The sequence below is a fragment of the Falco naumanni genome, chromosome 6 (assembly GCF_017639655.2).
Source record: "Falco naumanni isolate bFalNau1 chromosome 6, bFalNau1.pat, whole genome shotgun sequence".
Lineage (NCBI taxonomy): Eukaryota > Metazoa > Chordata > Aves > Falconiformes > Falconidae > Falco > Falco naumanni.
The window spans coordinates 6,101,953-6,109,435 of record NC_054059.1 but is presented as its reverse complement, the minus strand read 5'-3'; positions in this window follow the sequence as shown (position 1 = coordinate 6,109,435).

Below are 7,483 nucleotides of genomic sequence, written 5' to 3'. Positions count from 1 at the left end.
TCCTTACAAGAGAAGGGAAAGGACATGCAGGGGCTGAGGCCGACAGGGGCATGGCGGATCCATGGGACCAAAGAACCAAGGGACTGTTCCTGATTAGGCAATTTGGATATGGATACCCTACTTGGAGAGAGAGTGGAAGAGCGTTTTGCCCTGTGGACGTGATCTGTGTTGTACCAATTGGCCTTGGGAGCAGAGAGGTCCATGCCTGCCCTATCTACTACTCCACGTATTGCCTGTCTCGGTGACAAAAAATGCCTCAGTTCGGGAAGTTTGCCGCAACTCAGAAAATCCCTGAACTGACTTAAAAAAAAACCAAACTGGAAACAGGGTCTTGGCCTGAAAAGACGTAGTGGATGGGGAAAGAGCCTTTTATAAGCTTTTTTTACTTCTATTCAGCCTGACTTAGGACTAGGAGTTTTCTTTGCAGAAGCTGAGAATTTAAGTTTATGGTCTAATGAAACCTGACTCTTACAAGTTTAAAATCTTTGTACTGTCAGTTGGAGAATGTATTTTGGGAAGATATGCTCCAAAGCTCTGGCTAACTTGCCTTCTTGTTGCAACAAGTTATGCATCCATTTGTACATCTGAGTTTTTTCCCCTACAGTATTGCTTTCTGTGGAGTCAGTCTGCATTTGCAACCTCTTTTTCAACAAAAGCATTTAAAACTCGTTTTCTTAGTGTGGAATTTAATTATTTGAGCTCTAAGTATTTCTTACACCGATATGGGTTATGCAGTTTTTCACTACTTATGCAAATATCCACTGTTCTGCACCATGCTTGTCTTGATATGAATATGAACTACACAGGAGTTGACCTTGGTCTTTACTTAGTCTGTCTATCAACTGTGCAGACTGCCAGGACTGTTTTGCCCTCTGCATGAATAGTGAATCACCTCACTTCTTATCTGGCTCTTTGTACAAAAACACACTTTCCCAAGGGATCCATTTGCATTGATTCCATAGTCATGGTACTTTTCACTTTTCTGTGCTGCTTACACACCCTTTGCACTGTGTAGACTGTACAGTGATCTCCAGTGCCTTCCAGCCTGCTCCCTGCATGTTATCTGAGTGCCTTCTGCTTTCTGTGCCGTGCCACTGCGTGAAGATTTGGCGGCTCTGAAACCTTTTCTGTGTAACTCTCCCCTCCCAGCGCTGCTGATTCAGCGGGTTTCACTTGTTGCATTGCTCAAAAGCTGCGGGGATGGAGTCAGAGGTGTGTGACTTAGAAACACGGCATTAGACTGAAAGTAGAGGGCTGCGGGACCTAGGCTGGCCTTAGGCATCATCTGTCCCCTGCTCTTGCAGCCCAACAGCGGCTGAGAATGACAGCCTTTGCACTCTTGTGCTGCTCCAGCAGCTGCCTGTGCTTCACCTACGATGCACGTGCAGTACAGCCCCTGGCAGCGCTGGATATACCACTGGGAGGCCAATGTGGGCAGAATGGCACCTCACCACTGCACGGTACTGGTGGAGGGAGCCAGTGACTGTTGTCAACCTGACAACAAAAGTTGAGCGGCCACGAGTGCCTTTGCGGTGTAGTGTGGCACTCCCCAAACCACCAACACTAGTCACAAAAGGAGACACGGAGGCAACTACCAGCTGTAACGGGAAACGGAGGAGCAATCCACAGCATCCCAGCTGGAGCTGAGCACGTGCCCGCTCCTCTGCCGGCTCGGAGCCGCCTGGCTGGCTGTGCCGCTGCCTTGTAGGTGCCAGGTTATTTACTGCTGTTCCTTTGCCAAGCTCAAGTCCCAAACAGACGGGTGCTTACGACCCAGACCACATTATTGCAGCAAAGCTGGTCACTTGAAAGGCTGTGTCATGACACCGACAAGTGCAGTGAGCCGAAGGGAGCAGCAGCTGAAGGGACACCATAGCCAAACCAACTGAAGCTGTAGCCCCAGTTATTCCATCTTCCCCTCTCTGGTTTGCAAGGCCTGCTTTCTGTGATAGGGGCTGATAAGTTCCTCAGCTTCACTGCAATATAAATCCCTTCTGAGCTGAGTTTTGACAAATTTGTGATCAGAGCTAAGATTAACTCGCTGTAACCGTGTGTATCTGTCGTGGTGTTTTTGCTTTGCTTTGGTTGGAGTTGTGTGACCCCGAAGCAAAATGCTGCAGATGAATCCCATGCTCTGCTGAAACCTTGTAGATTCATGTTTATTCATTTAAAATTTGTCTTCTCAAAAGTAATTTTCTTCTAAAATTGTTAATGTATTCTGATAGCTGTTGGGAATTTAATACTGTCATTTTCCTTGGCTTGCTAGGAGGGTTATGTGTCACTTATAATTTACACAATATGGTATTTTAAAGGTGTAAGTGCTGCTTCATTATTACAGTGAGCTTGGAGAAACAACGCGGCTGAGAAAATTAGCTGTAGATAGCCTCTAGAGATTTATGCAGCTCAAGGATTTTGTGATCTCCATTTGATGAGATTCATTAGTAGTGTTGCATGCTTAGTTACACCTCCATCTCTGCCCGCTGATCCTGAACTGTGATACTGGAGAAAGGCCGCAGTGCTCAGAGCCTGGTGTTGCTGGAAAAGTCAATGAGTCCGACCCTGAATGCATGAAGGAAAGTGCTCGCAGTGACTGTAGGTCAAAGATACTCCGGTGCTGTCTAGTTTATTCCAGGCACCGCTTTTTCCAGAGAGGGCAGTACTGTTCCATTACAACCACATCTGTACCAGCAGCTGCACCTGGAGAGACTTTTGTGCTCGCTCTCTAGGAAGATGGTATGATGTGAGTTTATAACTCGTACCAGTAAAGCATGCAATAAATGCAGCCAGTATTTTTGTCTGCAAACATACCACTTAAAAGTGCAGAAGATCTCTTTAGAAAAATAAGGAAACACCGATCACTTAGTGAATAGCAAAAAGAAAAGACAAATCCAAGCAAAATTCATGGAAAAAAAAAATTTCACAAAAATAAGGGAGGAGGTGAAAATGTATTTTTAAAAAGCATGGTGACATAATGAACAGGCAAAAAAAACCATTTCCCTTGATATCTGTCCAGTTTAATTGTTTCCTAGCCTGTTACTTCCCAGCTACTTCCAAGAAAACTGGGATCTGCTGTTGTTGCTTTGAGCTATCGGGTATCTCAGAGGGACTATGCCACTTTTCTGGAGAGGATGTTCATTAGGTGACTCATATAACTTGTTCTGAATTCAGAGCCTTTTTTTTTCTTAGTGTCTGCATGCTTTCATTTTCTGAAGAACGAGTATGTGACTGCATTTTTTGGGAATAAGTATTAGAGACTGAGTCCTTCCATAATTACGTTATATAACTATGTTATATAGTTATGTTGCATGGAGACTGTTCGGGTAATAGTACACACATCTTAGGGACATCTGCAGGGCTCACTTTGAATTCCCCAGTCTCCTTCCACTACTTGATTAAAATACTATTTGCAGAAATAACATTCAAAGCCTTTAATAATATTATTGAACAATATGAACTTTCTGTTTGAACATCCATCCAAATTTCTAGCAAACAGCGCTTCTGAGAGCAGTGTGTTTGCATTAGCTCATAAGACAGGTAAAATGTTCAGAAGTTTGAAGGAAATTCAAACAATTAAAATTGGAAAACAATAAAACTATTCTAGCAGTACATCATTTCATAGGTAAAAGCCCATGATGAACCTATTGCTATAACATTACTTCAACCAGACACGCTACAGGAAAAGGTCATTTAGCCCTGGAGTCAGGGACGATACACCGTTAGTGTTTTCAGCTTAAGGCAAATAGGAGAACTGGGATGAAAGCCCTGGTATTCAGAGTAGTCTTGTCGGGAGAACAAGAAGAAGCATGCTAGTAGGACACGCTGAGGGCCGTGCCAAGGCTTGGGACACTCCATTGTGCAACACACATGGGCAGCTTCTGTAATATTGTAGTTATATCACAATAGACAATCCAAAGGTGCTAAACTGAGTCATGTAACCTGGGTGAAATGTTCCAGCCACATGGTCAGTTTTCAGTGCTGTGACTGGTAACCATTACTCAGCTGCTGGTGAGGCCATACCCGGACTGCTGTGACCAGTTCTGGGCTCCCCAGTATAAAACAGACACGGGCATACTGGAGAGAGTCCAGTGAAGGGCCATGGAGATGATGAAGGGATTGGAGCATCTCTCCTGTGAGGAAAGGCTGAGAGAGCTGGGACTGTTCAGCCTGGCAAGGAGAAGGTGCAGGGGGATCTCAATGTATATAAATGTAGGCCCGTGGCCACACTGTTCCTTGATGCCAACCTCTACCCACAGACTGATTTCCTGGCTTGACCTTGACCCTGCCTCATCACTATAGCCCTGCCTGGTGATCACTGGTCCCGATCCTAACACTGACCTGTGGACTGACTTCCCAGTTTGATCTCGGAACTGCCTCATCACCACGATATTGCTTTATGGTCAGCACTGCTGGTTGGACCGGCCACCATCTCAGGGTCTGTCCTGCTCACCTCCTTCAGGTACTGTGGGATGGGTCTCAGCTGGTGGGGGCTCTGCCCTACCCACCCTCGGGTCCCCCACGGCTCCCGGCCCCAGGGGAGCAGCCCTGCTCCTGCTGCTCCCTGATGTGCATTCAGCTTCTTGCGGTACCTTCTGCTGGGTACCCTGGGAGCCTGCACCGTGCAGAGAAGACAAGCTGCCTGCGTATCTTCTGTTCTTCAGTTTCCCCACAGGCAGAAGTTATCGCATCTGCCCGGTTAAACATACTCTTAGCAGAGGGAAGAACATGCATATGTAGCACATGAGTGTGCCAGTTGCAGCCCGAGTGTTCATTTCTCAGGGAAGTGTGCAGGAAGAGGCAGAAAGGTCTTTTAATATTCAAAGCACGAATCAAATCACCCTCACGGGCTGGAGTCTGCAAAAGGCATCAAGGACTGTGCAAATTTGGAAGGGTACACACATACATGCGCACACACACAGTTTTAACCTGACTTCTCAGCACAGAAGTCTGAGGAAGGCTGGGAAGACTGGGAAAAGCTGGGAAGACTGTGGTATTGGGAAGCTCAGCATTTCCCCACAATGACTCTGCAGGGTGAAGGTGGCCATCATGACAAGGACCTCTAACCACAGAGCACACTGGGGGTCTATACACTGAGCTGCTGCAGGATCCCTACTGTTTCAAGTCCCTTATGAAGGATTGTATCTGGAAGATCTCTGTGTTAATCTATTTTTTTACCCTTGAGTTATAGACATTCTCCACTCTGCTCTTTCTGAAGAAAGGAATTGTGGAAGGTTATGGTGCTGTGCTTGGAGCACCAGCAAAAGCATTATCCAGATCCATATAACCTAGATAAAGGGATGAGACATCCTGTAGTGATGCTTCATATGTGTGGTGTACTCAAAGCCTCGTGAGCTTCTAGGTGTGCAAGTGATGCAAAACCACATTTATTGTGTTAGAAACTCCAACTATAGCATCAGAAGTCTCGACACTTTCTCTACAGCTTCCAGCTGCTGCTGGCCATTTGGCTATGTCAGGGTACTAAGCGGTGTGCTGGAGGGCACAGACAAGGGGTTGTGCGATAAACCCCAATTTCTGAGCAGTGGCAAGGAAGTAGGCTGTGGCTAGTTGGTGTGCAGAAAGGACTGAAGAGAGGGAGGAAGAACTGGGGCACTGGCTTCAGAGAAGTTAATCTGTTCCTATCCTGCAAAAAGCAGCAAAACAACTAAAATACAAAATAGCCAGGCTAGGAACTAATTTGTTTGAATGCCTGGAAGATGAGCAGAATTCATGGCTGCATGATGTATTCAGGTATAAGCCCAAGGATTTACAATGTACATAATTAAGTGGTGCAGCAGAGATGAGTCTGAGATAACTTCTCGCTACTAGTAAAACATACTGGAAAATATAGATTAATTTTCCTAGAACAGGCTAGTACATTATTTGATCATCTTCCTTCTGAACTCTATGTTTTTATACCAAGGACCTGATCCAAGCCCGCTGCATTTGATGGAAAGACTCATACTGACTTCAGTGGGCTTTGGATCAGGTTTCTTACAAATATCACATTAGTTTTTTAATGTCCTGGAAGGTTTTAAAACATATAAACTTTGGATTTTTTTCCAGTTAAGTAATTATCTGCTTTAGTTTTTCAAAATTCATGCAAGTCAACAATAAAGCTTTGGAGTGATTTATAAAAAGCACATGAAAAGATCTACTTGTGTCAGTCTAAAATAATTAGTAGGGCTTGGAATACAAAATCAATTAGTTTTCTTTATCCCTTGCCAACAAATAGATAGTGCTTGCACAGAGGTTTTCTTTCTTCTGCATTAATAACCAGAGAACTTTACCAGTTTGTTCGTAGTCAAAAACATCTGAACTCTGTTGTGCCCTGCAGTGAAATGAAATAACATGTCTAGAGTTTCAAATTGCCAGCTGATGTGAAGCTGCGATTGGAACATAAAGCAATTCTGTGATTAGAAAACATCCCTCTCTCTCTCTCTCTCTCTCTCTGTCCTTTTTTTTTAGATATAAAGAAATCACATCAGTCAGGAGGAATATAAAGTTCTTTCAATGGGCTTTTTGTCATCTGATAGTAAATTACCATAACAGCTGCTTTGCAGGATGCCATTTATGGAGCACCGCTTTGAACTGATATGCCACTCACAATTGCTGCTGTCCTATACTCGTGCTTCATAAACCCAAGTAATCTGGTAGTGCAAAACATTCAAATCTTGGATTGTGATTAAAATTACACCTGGAATAAATCTGGCTCTTGTGTTTAAAGTTTTTGAGTTGTCATGGGCATATTTCCCGATAAAGAGAAGCATCACTGCCATATCAGAAGAAATTTGTTTCAAGAAGGGCAACATTTCACAACTGAAAATGACACAGGCCAAAAGATGTCTCCTCACATATAGCAGATCTTCTCTGTAATTTATTGCCAAGGGTCCCAGACAGGGCAGTTTTGCCCTACTTGGAATGCAGTCTTTTTAGCTGAGCAGAATACAGATCGCCTCTTTGTTCATTGCATTATTTTCCACATATTTTCAATGTTTCCTGCAGTCAGCTGGATAACTGTAAAATCCCCCAGAATCTTTACATATATCCAAGAATTTGTGCTATAAACTTAACCACAAACTTCTGTAACATAATGCTCCCATGAAAAGCCAAGGAAGTTCATTTAATGGGAGAGAAATGACCCTGTTCCGCTCCCTTTGAGCTGCTCGGATCACCTAAATCTTTTCCAAAGATTTAATTCTAGCTCAGGAGGAAGGGGGTTCTGTTTTAAGAGTGTAAGGCTCCAAATATCCCTGTGCACTGGACTGCTGTGAAGCTATCCCAGTATTTGCTCTCCAGCACTCACTGGGATTACTTGGACCTAACAGAGGTCCCTCACTGGACTCCTTCACTGTCCGTGCTCCAGCTGGTCCACAGCAAACCCTTCCTTGCACACCATAAGCCTCTGTGCAAGGCTAAAACTTCTCCTGCTCAGCTTCAGAAAGGCTTATTTAAAATACTATTCTCAAATAGTAAGCAAATAAGGTTC